At 39.5% G+C, this 21,550-nt stretch overlaps 1 protein-coding gene across 6 annotated transcripts in view; it reads left to right on the forward strand.

Annotated features, from left to right (window-relative positions):
- Positions 1-369: 369 nt before the first annotated feature.
- LOC136858536 (zinc finger protein 665) overlaps positions 370-21,550 on the forward strand; it is a 69,405-nt gene continuing 48,224 nt past the window's right edge. For 3 of the 6 annotated variants that reach the window (XR_010858648.2, XR_010858647.2, XM_067138144.2), the window contains exons 1-2: positions 506-644; positions 768-948. The gene's annotated coding sequence lies outside the window, so the exon portion shown is untranslated. Of the gene's footprint in view, positions 645-767; positions 949-21,550 lie in introns of all 6 variants that reach the window. The other 3 variants (XM_067138145.2, XM_067138146.2, XM_067138147.2) reach the window with 3 other exon arrangements.

Consider the following 21,550-nt stretch of genomic DNA (forward strand, 5'->3'; position numbering starts at 1 on the left):
ACCCTCTAAAAGAGAATTTTAGTTTTCATTAGTTGGCGGAGATCGATTGGCCCATCTCAGGACTGCTTCGGACGCTCCCTATAGTATGAAGTGTCACCCCACTGTTTGACAACCGTTAATATGGCTGCCCCTTACCAACTTGCTTCAAGCAGGGAGCGCTGATGACAGGCTTACAGCCCCTCTATGTTATTCTAGCTCGTTGATTGGCCGTTTTGATTGACGGGTGACATTCTTCAATTATTTTTTATAGTAATGCCAACATGAACTGTAACTGTCATGTGCAACCTTGTACCGGCCCACCTATAGTTCTTTCTTTTCTCGACGGTTGGCAGTGGCACCGAATACGGTACCACAGAGCACCAAAGACGATGCAGAAAGTGTTCACATCATCTCTACTTGCTGAAATCTGGGACAATCTCACTCCAGTTGTGCCGCTTGCGTTTTTGATTGATTACCGTACCCTCTTTGGCTTTTAGAGTAACATCTGCTCTTTGATGTGATAGGTAAATAGAAGAAAGTCTTATCACCCCTTTGTTTACATCGTGATGAAAGTGCCGTAATGTTTTTTTTTTTTTTTTTTGCCATCTGTATTTTCGTGGGTGTAGATGCGTGTAGGTATGATGAGGTTATGCAGTCAAATAAAAGTAAATAGTTTTGTCTTCTGAACCCCAATAATCTAAAACATTATTTAATGGGAAATTGATATTTAGCAAATCACTGATAATAGACTGTACTCGGCATATTTTAATGATGCACTGTTGTTGCAGATTCTTCGACAGATGCTTTCGGATCGGTACTTCAGTGTTATGTATTGCATCATTTGTAGCATACGGACCGACGTAGCTTCGAGCTAGCCCTTGCAATGGTTGAAATGCCTAGGTGAATAAATACTGCAAGAAATATACTATGCGACACTACTGAGACATACTAAGCGTGGAAGTATATAAGGTACAAGTTTCTCTATGTTACATTAGTATGCACTGTTTTAGGAATCAAATGACGTACAGTATATTGTCAGTTTTGGTCATTTGTGAACATATTGTAGAACGCCTGAAGATATTAATACATCACAGCACCCGTACTTGTGTGTGAAACCGATTAACTAAGAAAGCTTCATTTTGGTGTGGGTATTTCATTCGGTGGCCAAATTGTTACGATCATCTCAGTTTTCTTCGTTTCTTGTCTTTCTTTGAAAAATGCCTTTTATTACACTACGAAAGCAAACCTATTTTGAGTTCCAGATACTGTTTGGCACCTGGTTACTATTTGAACATGTTGATGTACCTGTAAACCAATTGGCACACCTGATTTGTCATTATTTGCAGAAAATAGCAGTTAAACAGATGTTCTTGGTTTGTGTTTTACAGATGATCACAAATGTAAATGGTGAGTAAATGTGAATCGAATGGTTGAGTTTTGGTGATAGTAGCCTGCATTATTTTACTGTTTTCAGTGTAATTATTACTAACAGACTTCTGCAACATACACACTTTAATATATCTATAGTAGGCTACGTGAACCTTTCCTTGATACCTGAGCTCCCTAGTGCTGAATGCGAACTGAGTATCAAGAAAAGGTTCGCGTACTATACAGTACATTTAACCTACAAACTCATAATGAGAAAGATGACCAACTTCAATAGGTCTGCCAAGTTTGAAGAATGTAGTTGTGCATTAGATGTGAAGAAATTTTGTATGATATTACCCTGAAGAAGAGGGTTGAAATCACAACTTTAATTCATCACTCTTGCTCTTCCCAGAGAAGAGTAGCACAAATTATGCATGTATTATAGGCCTCAGTAAATAATATTAAGAAAAGAAACTTTGGATAGTCTTAATTCCTGATAATAAAAGGAAATATGAAAGAAAGCGAATTACATCACGGCAGGTTGCTAGACTGATCAGGGATATATGTTTGGAAAACAAAGAAGAGCGGAAAGGTCATTGCCAAGATTGTACAAGTTGCTGGCGTTTGTATCTCTGAATCAACAGGATGTCAATGGCTTGTAGAAGAAAGACTTAAATTGCACAGGCCTGCCAAGAAGCAAAGACTTACTCTAGCTATGAAATCGAAAAGACCTAAGTGGGCAAAAGACCATCACCATAAGACTGCCGATGATTGAAATAATGTATACGTATATTGATTTTAGTATCTTGTATTTAATTAAACGTTGGAGTGAATTTGGCAAGTGTGCATTAATAATAATAATGTTTGCATATTTGAGCATCTTCAAATACCACTGGACTTAGCCAGGATCAAGCTTGCCAACTTGGAGTCAGAAGACCATCACTCTACCAACGGAGCCACTCAGCCCGGCCAGATGTGCTTTTCAGATGTATCAACATATGGGATACCATAATGGCAGATAAATCCACTTTCGTCAGGTGACTGTCTGGAGTGATATTTCATCCTGACTGCATTGTTCAGACTGTAAAATACCCCACAGAAGTTATAGTTTGGACACCAGGAGTAAAGGCACTAGGAGGCTGTATTTTGTGGAAGGTACCATGCATCAGGGGCAGTACCAAAAATGGGGATTATTTCAGCCAACAACGGTAAAAACTGACATGGTACCCAAGGTTTGTAACATTATAAGGAAGTAGAAATTATGCATATCTTACTCGGAATTCCTTTCAGAGGAGAGATGTGTTCATTGCAATATCCATAAACTCACCAGTCTACCCCAGGAGTACATTTTTTTAAAGAACCTAATAAAGAGCAGCACTCGGCATTCTCCATTGCTGAAGTAGCTACTTGCATTTGTATTGGCCAACGTAAAATGGGGTGTGACATAATTCCTGGCAATGCTGCAGATTCCGTTACCAACTCCGGCAGAATAAAAGCACAAATAAATAGATGTGCTGCTATTGCCTAAGCCAAACTCCGACGTCGTCTGGGAGATAGCAGGTTCGAATCCCACTGTCGGCAGCCCTGAAGATGGTTTTCCATGGTTTCCCATTTTCACACCAACCAAATGCTGGGGGTGTACCTTAATTAAGGCCAGGGCCGTTTCCTTCCAACTCCTAGGCCTTTCCTATCCCATTGTCACCATAAGATCTATCTGTGTCAATGCGACGTAAAGCCACTAGCGAAAAAAACCCTCTGACGTGAGAACAGAGGTCCCTTTGGGGTCACAATCCCTTCGAGAGGCTTTTGTCTGTGACCGCTATGCATACTGTCCGCACGACAAAAAAAAAGTTTTGATTCACCTTTCAAATTAGTGCTTATCTTAGTTAGTAACCAGATAGGTTGGCAGCCTTGTGGACCACCCAACCACATCCTCCACGAGAAGTAAGCAAACGACAGTCGTTCTGTGTGTAGCTGAATGTGGTGAATATCGGGTAGCACAGGGTCAACTTTTAATAATATGAGCGATAACTAGAGAATTATATTTTGAGATGATACTTCAACTCACCTGTGTGTTATACAGTGTTAGAGGCAGTTCATGTTTGGAATCCAGGGTTCGATTTCACACGATTTGGTGAAAATGTTGTCCATTAGGAAGATGCCTAGAAATTTTAATTTCCATTATGGGCTGTGTCTACTATATGCATGCACAATACCATTAACAGCAGAAAGATTAAACAGGCAATATTGATAAAAATAGAGTGGAACATTTTGCTGAAAGACTCCGTTTCAACTAAATATAAAACTTATTTACACTCATAATTTGCACTAAATTTCAACAAAAACAAAGAATAGCCCAAGTATTATGATACTTTAATCATTTCTGTGAGAATGGTACCCCTCAAATCAAGGTATGCCACAGAGAGCAACACCACAAGGTTGACACATGCATCTGGACTTCTTCTCCCTCCTCCCAGTATTGCTACACACATGACACTAACTAGTTGGGTTGGCTTTCTTCTCGGTGGCATTATGCGGGGAAAATGCCTTTCCGTTAGTCAAAGAACTGGATTTGTTGATGACCCAATGGCCTCCCAGGTGTTGATTTTCTGGGGCTGTAGTATTTCTCCAAAATCTATCATATAATTTGTAGCTGAAAATCTGACAGTGAGGGTAGCTTACCAGATGATAGACAAAGAAATTCATACAAATTTAGAAGTGCCAAGTCAAAAATATGAAAAAACCATTTCTTGTACCATTTGATACTTTTACGGATACTATATAGTGAACTGAGGAGCACATCTGCCTTATCTACAGACCTCATGTTCATATTATAATCTCTTATGGGCCAAGGTTTCAAAATAGAGGCTCCAGTCTTGCAATTCCTCTTCCCAGTTAAAAGCACAAATACATCCTTCCTATCACACCATTTTAGAGCCATCATTTTTGTACTAAACCTGCGGTCACTGAATTAGGCAGGTGATGAAAACTGCACTGTTGTCAGATATGGGTACTGCAAAGTGACAGATGGTTGAGAGTCGCTTACCTCTGAGCACGGATTGGCAATGCTGACTGTGCAGTGCTATTTAGTCAAAGGTCTGGGGCCACTTATTCTTTAAAATAGTTTTCTTTTCGATACTAGGCAGTGCAATATATAGTATTCAGGTCGTCGTCTTGTTCTTCATCCATTACCTTTTCCAGATTCTCTCTGGGTAGGTTAGTGTACCAAAGCCCTCCACCTTACTCGGTCTTTCCAACACTTCTCTTCTAGTGCTTTATTGCTATCAACTCCTCTAGGCCTCTTTGCAATCTCTGTATTCATGAATGTTCTCTTTGTTATTCTCTCTCCTGGCATTCTCATCATGTGTCCAAACCATTTCAGCTTTGCTATATCAATCTCTTCTTGAAGTTTACACACTCCCACGCTTCTCCTTATTTCCTCATTTCGTATTCTATCTCATCTTGTCTTTCCCTGGATGCTCCTCAAGATCCTCATTTCAGCTGCTTGCATCTTACTTTGGTTCCGCTTAGTCAACGTCCAGTCTGCTGAAGCATAGGTCAGTATAAGTTTATAATACGACGAGTATAAAACCTTCTTGCACTTGATTGGCACATCTTTGTTCCGTACAATGTCTCTCACACACTGGTAGAAACTTCAGACTGCTGTATTCTTAAATTAATTTCTCCATCCATATTTCCATCTTGTGACCTCAAGCTGCCCAAATATTTAAAAATTTTCACTACTTCAGAAGGTTCATTTCCTATTTTTTGTCACTTCCCTGGATTTTCTGTTACCTCTCGTTATGATCAAAGTGTTGCTTTTCACAGTGCTAATCTTCATTCCAAAATTTCTTATCTCCTCATTCCATAAATCAACTTGTGTCTGTACTTCCTCTTAATTATCTCCCCAAACTACAATGTGTGTGGATTCTATCCATGATGATAATGGTGAGTAAGGGAGACAATACACTTCCCTTTTTTAAGCCTGTCTCAACTCTGAACAATTCAATTTGACCCACTTTGGTCTAACACAGCTTTTGCAATTTTGATACATTGCTATTACCATCTGCATTGTTTCATTCCCAATCTGTGCCTCTGTCAGTGTTTTCATACCTAATTCTTTGGGACACTTTCATATATCGTTTCAATATCTAGAAATGTTACTACCATGTCCTTTCCGTATTCCCAATACCTTTCCATCATTTGATGCAATGTAAATATTGGGTCAAATGTGGACCAGCCTCTTCTGAAATCATACCGGTGTTCTGCCAATTTTCCCTCTACTCTGTCTCTTATTCGTTTATCCAAGATTCTTTCAAGGATCTTAGCTGTATGAGATATCATTGTCACTCCTCTGTAATTTTCACGTTGCTTCCTGTCTCCTTTTTTTGAAAACTTGGATAATGACTCTTTTCGTCCACTCTTTTGGAAACAGTCTTTTCTCTACATATCACTCTGAAGAATCTATACAACCACTGTTGACCAACTGCTCCTGCTGCTGTTATCATTTGTATGGTGACCTCGTCAATTCCAGCTGCCTTGCCTCCTTTCATTCTTTTAGTGGTCCACTCAATCTCTGCCATAGACACCTCGTTTTCCTTATCTTCCATCTGCACTAAATCTGTTTCTTCGATTTCTCCTTTACCGAGGTATTTTGCACGTTGTAAAGCTGTTCAATGTATTTTCCCCACCTCTGCAATATATCCTGCTTCTCTGTCATCACCTCCTCCTGTTCACTTTTAATGAAGTTAGCACCTTCACCTGGGTTTTTCTTCTTTTTTACGCACTGTAATAAGATCTTTTTGCTTCCGGTTGTTATCTTCTTGCAGAGATTCAGTGAATTTTTGCCAGCATTTCTGTTTCTCTTCTTGAACCACCTTGGAACACTCGTTGCAGCACCTGTATTCTGTTGTTCTGTTTCTCAGCCATTTTTTCAAGCTTGTTTCTTCCGTTTAACTATATCTTTCACCGTGTCATTCCACCAGGGTATTTCTTGATCTTTCTTCCTTCCTGATACTCTTCCACAGGTCTTTCCGGCAGACTCCATCATGACTGTTTTAAATTACGCCCATTCTTCTTTGACCCTTCCGATGTCTTCCTTAGGTATACTTGTTTTAATGTGTGTCTGGAACTCTTCATTTATTTATTTATTTATTTCTCTTGCAATTTCCACATGCTTAGCTTTCTCTGCCTAATCTCAGTCATCTTTTGTATCTTTCCCATCTTTAACTTAGCTATCACAACTCTGTGATCTTCCAAACATTCACTTGGGAGGTACATCTACCAACATTTTCCTGTTACCTTTCTGAACCAAAATGTAATCTGACAGAGTTTTGATTTTGTTATCCCAGCTATATCTTGTTATCTTCTGTTTTTCTTTCAAAACCATGTGTTACCAATGATCAACTCATTTCTTCTACAAAAGTCGACCAAAATATCTCCAGCCTTGTTTTTCTTCCCATATGCAAATGGTCCTATAATCTCTTCATCTCCTTTCCTTTCCTGACCTACTTGGGCATTCATGTCTCCCATGATCACAACTTGTTTGTCCTGTATATGACCTTCCAGATATTCAAGGTATTCCTCTAGATCCGTATTTGTATTTCCTTTTTGTGGAACATACCCTTGAATTATATCTGTAACACCAGCTTCAAGTCTCAATCTGACCTTAATCAACCTGTCATTTATGTTTTCCACCAATTCTAGGTATTCCTTTAGGTCTTTTCTAATTCTAATTATGAGACCTACACCATTTTTGGCTTCTCTTCCTCCACTATAGTATAAGGTTTATCCTTTCTTTAGTTTCCTCTCACCTTTTCCTTTCCATTTGTCTCAATGATTCCCAGCAATGCTATATCTTTGTCAACCATAAAATCTACAATTTCTTCCACTTTCCCTGTTAGTGTCACCACATTGCTGGTCGCTATCTTGATGTATTTGTTTGCTGGTTGCCCATTTCTCCCAGCATCACAAGAACTGCACGTCGCTTGTGGGGAACGCCCTAGCATTTTCCGAGGCTTCAGTACACTTGTCATCATCTAGGTTTTTATTACGATGGGTTTGCCACTCCCAAAGGAATTTCAGAGCTACTGCCAGCCGAAACTTGTAGGCCGCTCCTAACATGGAGAACAGACGCCTTTTGCAGCCGCTCCTCTGGAGTACAGGCGCTACAGTTGATATGGGCTTTCTGTGGCATTTCCTCCACTGAGGGCCCATTTCCCTTCTATAGGGACTCCTCCACCCTTAGCCGTTGGTCCTTATAGTGGGTCAGGCTATTTACCCCCGCCCGACACTCGGCGTGGAGTCACTGACTGTACGGTTTACTCCATTACGATAGCAAATTTAACTGGCCAGACAGTATTCAGGTATTTAACATTGTACTGTAAACCATACATAAATACTATATTTTAATAAAACTGATACAGATTAATACATAATCCGAAAGTACCTACTTACCGGGTCCTGTGTCCTGCGCTGGTGTGGGTGATCCAAACGACCTCAGCTAGCAACATTTATATGGCCACTGTCCGGGCCGTTTTCCAGGCAAATTAAATACCCATGGAAACATGTTTCAGATATAAAAATTAAGTTAAGTGATTTTCTACATTTTTCCTGCAGACAACATTTTATTGCCTGAAGAAACAAAAACATGGCTGCTTACTGAATTGGTTTATGAGGAAAATAGTTATACCGCTAAAATCAGCAGTCCTTCCTGCAACATTATAGGAGGTAAGAGCAGGAGCTTGGGAGAGAACAAACTGCCTTACGTTCCAAAGTGACGTGTTAAATGAAACATTTCTTCGCCATTTGCTGCATAACCTTGGCAACAGCGTAATTCTCTGACCCGCCTAATTTGGTGGCCTCGACAATAGATTTCATTTCGAACTCCCCTCTTCCCAATGTAGTCTCCAGTGCAGGCATGCCTTTTCTGTTTTTACGTACTGTTCCACATGCGTTGGTGGCTCGGTCATGAAGCATAGAAAACAGCTGTGGGCCGGTTATCTGTGCCCTTTATCTAAATAATCATTGAGAAGGGTTGTAACAACAGCACCAGAAATACCTAATTTTGAGGGTCTGTAGTTTCTGTTGGTGAACCAGTAATCGTAATGAAATCTAAAATATAACCAGTTTCACAGACACGGAGGACAAAGAGTTTGATGCCAAAATTATGATGCTTTGTTTTTATATATTGTTTGAAAGCTAGATGTCCCTTGAAGAAAACTAGGGTTTCATCAATGCACAGGTTAGCAAATGGGGTGAGATCCTTTTTGAATGTTTTCCTGAAGTGGTCAATAATTAAACTAATTTTATTCAAACTGTTAGTCTTGTTCGGGTTTTCATTGCAGGCGAAGTGGAACATACCTAGTAAAATTAGGTATCTATCATGCTGAAAAACTGGGGCATGAAGAAGGCGATCACTGGACCAATGTTCCTGAATAGAAATATGTTTCGCACCATCAGCAGTGTCATTGCTATTAGGATGAAAATCTTCTTGTAATTAGTATCAACCCATATCTTAAGCCTGGAATATTGACTGAGTCAGAGGTGTACAAACTCCGCATTTAACTTGCCCATGAATGTCTGGAGAGCAGGCAAGCAAGCTTGCTGTATGTAAGCAACAGTACAGGCAGGCTGCTGCACACTCCTGGCCAGGTCAAGCTCAGCCCAACTTGGGCAAGCTACAGGTTAGCTTGCTTGCTTTCTTCTTCGCGCTGTGTTAGTCAATGTTTGCTCGTTCATTGTGCTGACATGAGACTCGCGTGAATGCAGGCAGGAGAGGGGTTGTTACATGCTAGAATTTATATAGGATTCCTCAACACAAACATTCTTTTATATGGTTATTTAGTATTATGTTAGTCATTACAGAGTTACATTTAAATTTATTTCAGACTTCAGATGTCTTATGTAACTAATTAACAAATAATATTTCTCTCTGTCAAAAATAGTTTACTTAATACAAAGTAGGTTCTCTGAACAAAATATTTGAATATTTAAATAAACATAATGACAGTTGATGTATTAATATGACCATAAATATAATGCATTATGGGTTATTTCTAGAAAATTAGAAGCAAAGATATACATAATATAAGTGCAGGTCATAAATATCTTTAAAAAAGTTTAATTTTATAGGTAACTTTTTTGAAATACATTTAATAATTTGGAAACCCCTTCCCCACAAAACCAAAAGAAATAATTATAAACCTAATCAGTTTAGAAGTATAATTTTGCCACTTGCTCTCTTAGTTTGTAGTCGCCTCGTACTGTATATACTGCATACCATTATTTAATGCATGGACACATTATCGTTTGTGTGTATTACTATGAGGTCATTAAGTCTTTGCGCATCAAGATGGGAACGTTTTTTGCTGATTAGATTTCCTGGGCAGCTGAAGACCTACCACTGGAGGCTCTTGTAGCAGGTGTGTTAAGCACTTTTTTCGCTACACAGGCAAATCGGGGAAGCCTTTGTGAATTATTTTTCCACCACTGCAGTATATTTTCGTCACTAATAAACCCTTCTTGCAAGTACCTACTGACCTCATCATGTATCATTGGCAAAATTTTTGCCCAATCCTCTAATTTCGCTTTCTTACGTTGCACTGAATTTTCTTCATCTAAAAAGATGGGACTTCTTGCCTGTTTTGATTGGGTAGCTGTTCTGGAAATATATTTATGCCCAAATTATTGATATTTTATGCTAGAATATTAAAAATATGTAATTTGCATAGGTATAATAAATAATAATAATAATGAAGATATAACCACAGAATCTTACCTTCAGCACACATTTGTCGGGCTGCCTCAGACATTTGTTCTCCTGCATTTAGGTTTTTTAATGTGCGATATTTAGGCACCAAAAATGTTGCAATTTTGTGTAACAGAGTGACTTCCATTTTCTGCTCCAGGAAGACACCACAGGTTTGTTTCAAGAGCTTCAGGTACTAAAAATTCATTGAGTATGAAAACAGTTTAACATTTAAATATGAGAAAACTAGCATTAAAAGATAAAAGAAATGAAATATTACCTGTTCGTCATCGTGTAGAGCATAATGGGTTTTTAAGGCATAAAACCACGCAAGGACCAGATGTAAAGTCGGCTCCTCATCACCTTCAAGATCAATTGTGGCTTTCTTAAATGGCTTAAGAAATGTTATAAGCAGGCCAGTACTTTCCTGATCACAACCAAGCATCTTATCGGAGGCACCCTCCTTCTCTAAAATAGTTCTCACAGCATCTATCAGGGAGTGAACTGATTGCAGTGTGTCAGAATAACTTTTCCACCGAGTCGAAACATGCGGTTTCAAATATGATTGTACCCGCACACATAGGCCTCTTCTCTTAAAGTACAAAACCAGAGATTTCACTGAATGTGTAACTTGAGCTAACACATTAGGTACACTTTCTTTCAAAAAGGGTTCGCTCAGAACATGCTTCAGGACCGTATTAATAATATGAGCCATGCATGGAAGATGCTTGTATATGCTGAGGGCCTTAACAATATTGCTTCCCTGGTCTGTTACAAATATAATTTTGCAAATGTCTTCATGAGAAACACCAAGTCCTTTCAAATGATCTTCCAATTCACTGTGAATATCTTCACCAGTTTTTGGACAGTCAAGGAAGGCTGAGCACATTAATACATGCTTGAGAGACCAATCAGCATTTATATAGTTCATTGTGACAGACATATAGTGCACACCCTTATAATTATCTGTCCACAGGTCAGTGGTACTCGCACAGATACCAGATTTAATAGCATGCACTATTTTGGGAAGCATTTTACTGTGCACTTTGTCTGAGAAGGTTTGTACTTTCCTAGCAACTGTGACTCAAGAGGGTATAACATTTTTATGGAGGATCAAATATAAAGAGGATTTTATTTTTTATGTAAATTCATTTATTGAAACACACAAGGCAATTACAATTTATTTTTCCACATAGTTTCCTGGTTTGGAAATGCACCTGTCCCAGCGTATGGGCAGCTTTTTGATGCCCACATCGTAAAAACAACAAGGTCATGTCACCAGCCAGTTGCGCACAAAGTCTTTCACACTCGTCATCTTCAAATCGTTGCCCTCCTAGAGCTTCTTTAAGTAGTCCGAACAAATGGAAATCACAGGGCGATAACTCTTTTGTAAGGAGGATGATCAAGTGTAGTCCAGTGCATTTCCTGTAGCTTGGGACAGTTAGAGCTGCAGTATGGGGTCGCGGATTGTCGTGGAGGAAGATGACCTGTCGAATCGGTTGGTCTCGTCTTTTGCGGCGATATGCAACCCTCGCCTTGTTCAACAGCTCGCAGTAGTAAGCAGCATTGATTGTGCGCCACTCATGCAAAATATCAGTCAGTAAAATGCCTTGCCGATCGAAAAAAATGGTTGCAAGAACCTTGCCAGCTGACAGGCGAGTTTTGGCTTTCACTGGTATTGCCTCCCCTTTCCTCCGTCAGTCCTTACTGGCTTGTTTGGATTCGAGAGTGTAGTGGTGGACCCATGTTTTGTTGCAGGTGACGATCCTACTCAAAAATGCATCACCTTCTTCCGCAAACCTTGCTGTAAGCCTCTGACAGACCTCCAAACGTCTCAACTTCAGATTTTTGGTCAAAAGGCAAGGGAGACATCTGGAACACGCTTTATGGAACTGTAGTTTGTGATGTTTGCTTGACAGCTCCCATAACTGATTCCGACTTGTTCTGCAATTTCTGCTACTATCGCCCATCAATCGTCCTCAATAATGTCTTTAACTGCACGAATGTTTTTGTTTGTAATCCTGGTCCAAGGATGGCGATCGTGTTGCTGATTTTCCACACGTTCTCGTCCTTCCTTGAACATTTTATCCCAGGCAAATACACGTGTCCTTCACAATGTTTGGTCACCAAACTATGCAGTCAATCTCTGGCAAATTTCCGCCGGTGTAACTCCTTCTTGAGCAAGAAATTTTATAATAATACGTTGCACAGCACAGTGGGGGGTGCACCTGTTGCTCCGACATTGTGAGCGTTACTGACGAAATGGCGGGAAATATCTAACGGCACGCTCTCCCCACTCCGAACGGTCCAGCTTAAGCTTAGCAGAAGCGCGGGGCCAGTCCTACCAACTGTTTGCTCTAAATTTAAAAATTCTTCACCCTCAATAGTTGTAAATGGTCTCAGGTCCTTGGTGCACATTTCCACGCACTTTTCAGTCACCAAGTCCTTGCCCTATTTCAAAATATTTTTAGACTGTGGCAAATTTCGGTCAAATTTGTAGACATGTTGCAACATATTTGAGGTTCCTGAATGGGTGCTGAGTAGCTTTTTACAAAAATTACATTGCGAGTAATGTACTGACTTATTTGATACCTTTTCCTGAACACATGAACATTTTTCCCATGCTAGACTTGAGCGGAATAAATTCACCACTTTTAAATTTTTCTTCGATTTCCTTTATGGTTGATTTGTTCATTTTCCTGCTGGTTGGATCTTAAACTACAATGGAGCTGCACTCAACGCAATATGTAGCTACACTAACATATAATGGCACATTCACGTCGCATCGATAGCAAGCTTCACGTTCACTCTTGTCAAGTCCGGCAGTCCGAAGGGGTCCCAAGCAACCTGTCAGGCTTAGGGAAACGCAGGTTTTGGTTTGCTATGACTAGTGCGCTCAGTACGTGTGCACTCTTGCTTCGCTTACACTCAAGCTAAGCTGCTTTGCTTGTTGCAGAGCATCTTGGAGCAGGCAAGCCTGAAGTACAATTTGTACACCTCTGGTCTGGGTGGCTTATCATGAACTGTACCTTTGTCATCGCCTCTTCATTCACAAAGAGCTTGAAATAATTTCAGGGGAGTCAGGGGTTAAATTAGTATTTGATATATCTGAATTCGGCACTTGAAATGCATGCACCTTTGGCGTGAACTCGTCATTCGACCACATGGGCAGGCTTAGGTAATTTCTTCCTCTCTCTGTCAGCAAATCATCACCATGATCATCATCACTATCACTCCCTATCACTTCACCAATATTCTCAATATCATTACCGCCACTATGAAAATCCACATTGGACTCGATCTATCTGGATGCGTCTTATATTTGTACACAACAGTCATAATTCGAACACAATGTTTACAACTGTGTGACAAAAGAAAAACGTTTTCCTGCCGAGCTACATGCAAAAATAATATAAACTAAGTGGTTTAAAGTGTAGTTAATAGAAGCTTATAACACAGTTACAAGACCGATCAATCACAGCACTGATGGTGCAAAGTCTTGCTAGAGTTTCCTCTATAGCAGCAGCGAAGCGGGTAATGCTGAAAGCTAACTGTTACAAATGAAAGACTGCCAGTTTTATTGATCTAATGTAATGTAGGATGGGCCACACACACACACACACACACACACACACACACACACACACACACACACACACACACACACACACACACACACACACACACACACACACGCACGCACACGTGCACGCACACACACACAATTATACTGGAAAATTGAATGACACCAGTTTCCTAATTAGTTTATTTATAAAATTTCTTGTCCTCCTCTAAGCAGGTTGCCAGCTCCGGTATTTACCTGAAATGATGATCCCTCCCATAATCTTGATTGACTGCTTACCTTTCACTTGGCTCCGAACGTTCAGTCACTGCACACAGTAGCTGAATGCAGACAGGTTCGATGTAGATCTGTTGACTATCACAATACATGAGTGCTGTTCACTCAGTTCGACTCCAGATGAAGACCCTGCCCATATGTTCTTGTGGTGCCAAATTTTCTGTGGCCCACATCCTACAGACAGAACTTTGCCCTGCAGAAGACACAGACTCGTATTAGCTGTGCTGATCTTGTCGCTCTGGGTATTAACATACTTGCACACCTTGCTACTGGCATACTGTGTTTCCCTGAAGTCCGCTTCTCAGCATTCTGTGTGACCAAGCAGTTGCTGTCGCTGCCAATTTAACTGCCTCTGCAGCAGCTCAAACTCGGCACTATGTAGGATGTGTCCTTATGCACTGTAATTTCATATTGTGTGTTGGACTTCTTAAACAGGGTAATGCGGAATCAGTAGTTTCTACTCCTAACTGGCAAAGGAGGTTTTAATGTGGTATGAAATTGTTACTGTAGGCGTAACTGACCAGTACCTTTATCTTCTTCAATGCAACTTTCACTGCTGAAACATTGACCATGTAGGTAGTGTGGTGTTTATTGTTTTAAGAGGAAGTACAACTATGGGCCATGAAACAGACAGGTAGAAAAAAGAGAGTTTGGCATATCCATAGCATCTCTTGTACTGAACACAACACCCACATCTCAATGCTGGCTGAACATGGCATGTAAATGAGACTCCTGAAGCAGCTATGCCAAGCATACCTCAGATACGGCCACATCGCCAGAATAACAGGCAAAATAGAGAAGCTAATTGCAGAGGGCATGGTCATTGTTGCAAGGGGCCCAGGGAAAGATTCCCAACTAGTTGAATGGACCACCGGCATGCCTATTGCGGCAATCTCTCCATGAGGACTGTTACCATGATTTAATGGCACAGAGAGGGAAAGAAGCATGAGGGGTAAATGGATGGACAAAGTATGAACCAAAAATTAAAATCAGACAAATTTTTTTATCAGTGATTTTTCTTTTCTATACTGAATGATGATCTTTTCCAAAACAGTGATAATAAATTGACTTAACAAGAGAAAATTAATAACAAATAATTTTATAAGCTTGATAAATTCACAACCAGACAGACATGAGAGCTCCCATTTCCATTACACAAAACTTTGAAACGATATTAATACAGTATATCTTTGGCATCTTTTAGTTAGATCCTAGTCTGTACAAAATTACTGTAAGTCCTCTAGCAGAGGGAATATAGAATCTTACACAGTTCAAAAGATGAAGCCACAGTTTTTAGAATAAAGTTACCCAGAGTAGAATGGAACCCTCAAATTTAAAGTTACATCATATTACATAGAAGGGTCTCGAACCCTGAGCCACAATTTCCACTTAAAATGCCCTCTTGGGTGTCAAACTTACATTAACTTAAAGAATTTACATATATCACTTTACGCCAAAATACCTTGGGCAGAATTCAACTTTCTGCTATTAAAAGCTTAAGCAGTTTCACATCCGCTGCGCTTATTTCGTAGGGAAGCCACACCATAAAAGCGTATCAGTAGATCCAGAAAATACAGGAGTTGAAACCCATACTACACAGCCAAGAAAGAAGAAAATGAAGGTTAATCGAAAAGGCCGAGAACAAAATGAAAAATGGAGACTGAATCCACCAAAGCACTCCTAGATAAAAACTTAAAATAAAACATGTACCGGGCGGTACACCTCCACGCCGCTAATTCAAATTTTGCGCCAGTTGAAAATCCTCTGCTGGAGGAATTCCGAACTTTATCTAATGTATTAATTTTCAAGTTACCCAGAAGATGTCACTACTTGGAAATTTTGGAGTTTCTGAACGGGGTCGTTTTCGATGTATTTTTGTTTTACCTGTAGTAAGAAGTGTGAACTTTCTCTTCTAGAGGACACTACTGAAGAACTACAATAGTGCACCCTAGTGCAAGGTGAAAGAACTTTTTTTTTTTTTTTTTTTTTTTTTTTTTTTTTTTTTTTTTTTTTTGAGAAATTTTTATTTCAAAAGTTTGTTCCTTGTTAAATTTCTTTCTGTTATTGTTTAAGTTGGCTGTATAACCCTTTCTTTCCCCTTGTTTTGAATTTAGCCAATCCCGAATTTCTTTAATTAATTTCTGACCAATCAGATGTATCTTCTCCAACTTGAATATCTTGCTTAACCCTAGCCAATAAAGTTTTTGTGGGCGGGTGTTCTCATTTCCGAAACGCCTCGAACTCTCCGCGAGAGTATATAAACTGCTGATTTTAGGGTCTCGGCGCCACTTCTGTACCATCTTTCAGTGTGTAAAGTATCTAGCAGGGGGGCGGGAAGCGCCTCTTTCTTCGGGCAACAGTTCAACAACCAGGTAATGGCCGTATAATAACTTCTTTTCTTGCTAGCTTAGCAGTTTAACTCTCGGGGCGGGTCCGAAGTTTTTCCACCATGTAACTTTTCCCTAAAATGTAAAGACTCTTTGTATCTATTCTCTTGTAAGCTACATATTGGGATAGAGAGTGCTTAACCCTCTCGAGCTCCCACTCATATTGTTTTGAGGTGAACTTATTTTCACAACCAATTCTTCTTTAACGTAATGTAAATTGTTTCTTTCTAAAGTCACCTCTTTAGTATGGGATTAGCCCTTGCATTTGTGGCCTAGAGCCAGATTAGGTTTTAAAACAAAATGTATTAGGAGTGCAGTTCGCCTCCTCCCACATTGGTATTTTAGGGGCCATGTAATTATCCTTTTCTCGCTTAATAGGCCTCAGTAACCGGGCGAGTTGGCCGTGCGCGTAGAGGCGCGCGGCTGTGAGCTTGCATCCGGGAGATAGTAGGTTCGAATCCCACTATCGGCAGCCCTGAAGATGGTTTTCCGTGGTTTCCCATTTTCACACCAGGCAAATGCTGGGGCTGTACCTTAATTAAGGCCACGGCCGCTTCCTTCCAACTCCTAGGCCTTTCCTATCCCATCGTCGCCATAAGACCTATCTGTGTCGGTGCGACGTAAAGCCCCTAGCAAAAAAAAAAATAGGCCTCAGTAGGTTGGGTATTTTACCCCTGTGTTTACGTCCTTAGTGGACAGCTTGAAGGTCGAGTTAGGTGTGGCCTTTTGATAGGCTTAAAACTTTGAGAGCAGATCGCTCTTTTGAAATTTGTTTCTGCGTGCCTCTAGGAGGTCTTACTGTGTAATTTGGAGCAAGTGCTCCTGGGCATGATTGGGGTTTTCTGCCCCTTTGTTAAACCTTATGTACATGTAAGCTTGGGCTAACTGCTCAAAGCCTGTAAATACTGTTGTTGCTCTTTTGTTGCCTTGCTACTCTGTACCTTCCATGCTTGTTATTTTCTTGATTTTGAAAAGAGAATATAACCTTGTTAAATTTTACATTAACTTTAATTTCGTAGTTTGAGACCCGTTCACCCCCGCACCTTCTTTCACCTCTACCTACCACAAAAATACGGTAACAAAACATATTAGGCAGGGATAGAAAAAAATAGAGATCATTCAGTAGCCAGCCCCTTTTCATCAGGAGCCAGCAATTTTTTGAAAATAAAGATAATGAAAAACACAGGTTAGACTAGGATAATGCTACGTATTGTTTTTGAAATGTGTCCTTAAGTAGTCTAGTCTATCAATTATAAGCAGGGAATGGATTTATATGTAAATACATATCTCTTTAGGAAGCTAAAATTAATTATATTTTGCACTAGCTGATGTACCCGTGCTTCGCTTTGTGATTCTCAGAAAGACTGTCTTTATGGATTTCTAACTGAAGTTAACATAGGTCATTACAAAAACGTCAGTACGAATGTAGTGATTAAAAGCAATGTTGTCATATAAAATACTCGATCAAATGAAAAACCGCACATTTTCTCACTTTTAACGAACAGTACTGCGGTGCGGATCTGACAGTCCAAAGTCTCAGTGCTGGAATAACCAGTGCCACAGAGTAGGGATTGAGTAGCTCGAATGCTATGATGAACCAGTGTGTTATGTACCAGTAGTATCAGAAAATTTATGAGCCAGAGGAAAGGCATGCTAAAGAAGAAAGTTATCTAACTCCCCAGCTACTTCCCACTAATGTTCAGGCTGCCTGTTATACACGGTACGACCGGGCGAGTTGGCCAAGCTGTTAGGGGCGTGCAGCTGTGAACTTGTATCCGGGAGATAGTGGTTTCCCATCTTCACACCAGGAAAATTGCAGGGGCTGTACCTTAATTAAGGCCACGGCCGCATACTTCCCACTCTTAGCCTTTTCCTATTCAATTGTTGCCATAAGATGTGCGACGTAAAGCAAATTCAAAAAAGAAAAATTCTCGGTTCGCAACAGTAATCCCATCTATCGGCGATGAGTGGCAACAGAAGACACAAATCACATCACAACAAACAATGGTCAATGTAATGTTATTGTTGATCAATTTTATGAGCTTTCTATATTGTAGGCCTTCACATTTAGCTTTCTTTCGACTCTGTGATATTAGGGCATCTTATAAAATTATTTATAGCGTAGACTGTAGTTTCTTATTTCCCGACTTCACATACTGATTTTCATTAAATTCTGTTCACACATTTTCTTGTGACTCGGTGCTGATATGGTCTTAAGCAACAAAAATCCATATTCATGAATATCTCTGTTATCATAGCCAGTATGGTAAAAATGTATAAGACATAAAATACTGCCGGGCTGAGTGGCTCAGACGGTTAAGGCGCTGGCCTTCTAACCCCGACTTGGCTGGTTCGATCCTGGCTCAGTCCGGTGGTATTTGAAGGTGCTCAAATACGACAGCCCCGTGTCGGTAGATTTACTGGCACGTAAAAGAACTCCTGCAGGACTAAATTCCGGCACCTCGGCGTCTCCGAAGACCATAAAAGTAGTTAGTGGGACGTAAAGCAAATAGCATTATTATTTATTACATAAAATACTATATGACTTTAGTTATGTAGTATTTATCGACAGGACCGCTAATAACATAAATATTAAAGAAATACATTTTAGACCTTCCCCTAAACTACCATTTCACTCTGCGTGAATAAAATTATTTATAGCCTAGATTGTAGTGACTTATTCCCCGATTTTGCATACCAATTTTCATTAATATAGGACAATTAATAACAATTTTTTTTTGAAAATTAAATTTTAGCCCTTCCCCTAAACTACCATTTCTCTCAGCCTGAATAAAATTATTTATGGCCTAGATTGTAGCAACTTATTCCCAGACTTTGCATACCGATTTTCAGTAAATTCTCTGTAGCCGTTTTCTAGTGATGCGTGTACATACATACAGACAGACAGAAATTATGGAAAATTAAAAAGTGCATTTCCCCTTTACTGTGGACACGACTGATATAGAAATACTATCCTTTTTAAATTCTGAGCAATGTACAGACAAAACTCTTATTTTATTTATATAGATTATCTTTATGAATCATGACGTGTGGAGTTGAAAAATGGAGTATTCATTTTTCATAATTTTCCATATTTTGGAGTTTAGTACATATGTTCCACATTCTTCGTCATTAAAATAAATATAGTCCATATTTCGGCTAAAAAGTATTAAATTATATTAAAATAGCAGTCGTCTCAATAATGGAGAAATAAATTAAGAATCTATATTCAAAAAATTAATATTTTAACTGGTTGTGCAGGTCATTATCACGCCTGTCCACGTCTGGGCTGATAAAATAAGCTGATAAGCTGTGCGAAGGAAGAGAGAGGTTGAGCCCGGAAGTGGTGGAGGTCAGCCGGTCAGTACCGTGACTATCTGAATCACGCTTACAGCACTGATAAGCTGCATTACATAACACCAACTGAGTCTGTGCCATCATTTCGTAACTAGGGAAATCTCATTCATCGACGATGCGCTAGCGGTTTCCGGATTAGTTCGTAATTTGGCCCTTTGATTGCTTCATAACTCCATCTAGTTCACTACCAGTCATTCACAGTTTGAATTAGCAGTGAGACGGATCATAATGTTCTTGTACGTTCAGTGTGTGCAGTTGTATACTGTATTGATATTCATTGAAGACATTAACGTTGTTACAATATGCCTAAAGTAGCTCTGTCAACCAGTTTAAAATTGAAAAGTTACGTATCAGAATTTAAAGATGGTTTATCAGCTGACAGTAAGATATTATTTTGTAATTTGTGTCATTGTACAGTGACATCTACTCAAAGGTTCCTTGTGAGACAGTACATTTCAACCAGTAAACACCAGGCTAACAAACAACGAGATTCCAAGCAGAGACAGTTGTTTCTGACACAACCAGCAACTTCCAGTTTAACGTCAGAGTTCAACACTGATCTCTGCCGTGCTCTCATCTCTGCTGACACACCTCTCTTCAAACTGAATAATCAGTGCTTCAGGGAATTCCTTGAGAAATATACTAAACAATCCATCCCGGATGAGTCAATTTCAGAAAAACTTACTGTTCAGCCATATACGATGAAACTGTTCGGAAGATAAGGCAGGAGATTAAAAGACGGTCCACTTTGGGTTTCCATTGATAAGACAACAGACAAAGAAGGTAGGCTAATTGGCGACGTAATCATTAGTTTGTTAAGCGAAGATTATTGTAAATGGATTCTCTTACACTGTGATGTTCTAGAAAAGTGCGATAACAAAACTATAGCAAAACTGTTCAAGGAGGCTATGGGTATCCTCTGGCCACAGGGCGTTAATTATAATAAAGTGTTACTTTTTATTAGCGATGCCGCACCGTACAGTATATGATAAAAGCCGGAGAAACATTATGTGTTGTATATCCTAAGATGACTCATTTAACATGTGTAGCACATGCCTTTCATCGTGTGGCAGAAGTAGTTAACCCAAAGTAGATTTATTGATTTCCTCAGTGAAAAAACTTTTTCTCAAAGCCCACAGAAGAGTTCATCTTTTGAAAGAAATATACGCAGAGATTCCATTGCTGCCTAAGCAGATTCTAACTAGGTGGGGTACGTGACTGCAAGCGGTTGAATATTATGTTGAATATATAGACTGTATTAAGAATGTTCTGCATGCCATGGTCTCTGAAGATGCAGCCTCAATTGAAGCCGCGAAAACAGTTGTCTGCGATACAAGTGTGAGAAATTATTCATGTTACATTCAGTATAATTTTTCATGCATCGCAAAAACACTGAAAAGGCTCCAAAACTCACATCTCTCATTTTCTGAAAGTTGTAAAATTGTGAATAAAACTGTGGAACAACTAAATAATGGTAGGCCTACAGGTAAAGTTGCAGATGTAGCAAACATGGGCACTGTACTTTCAAAGAACCCTGGATATGAAGAAATGACAACGGTTGCTGCAATGCTGTGTGGTGATTTAAGTGTAAAATTAACATTGAAAATATTGTGAAGATATTGTGAAGCTGAATTATGCCCCCATTACCTCTTCCGATTTTGAATGCAGTTTCAGTCAATATATCTGTCCTTAGAGATAATAGGAGAAGATGCACTTCGCAGCACTTAAAAGAACATTTTGTAATCCATTGTTTTGGTAACAGAGAATAAAATATATTAAAATGAGAAGTGCAACATTATGTTGCATGTAGGTCTACTTTGTTTAGCTTCTTTGAACTTTGATATTAAAAAG

The sequence above is a fragment of the Anabrus simplex genome, chromosome 1 (genome assembly GCF_040414725.1).
Source record: "Anabrus simplex isolate iqAnaSimp1 chromosome 1, ASM4041472v1, whole genome shotgun sequence".
NCBI lineage: Eukaryota > Metazoa > Arthropoda > Insecta > Orthoptera > Tettigoniidae > Anabrus > Anabrus simplex.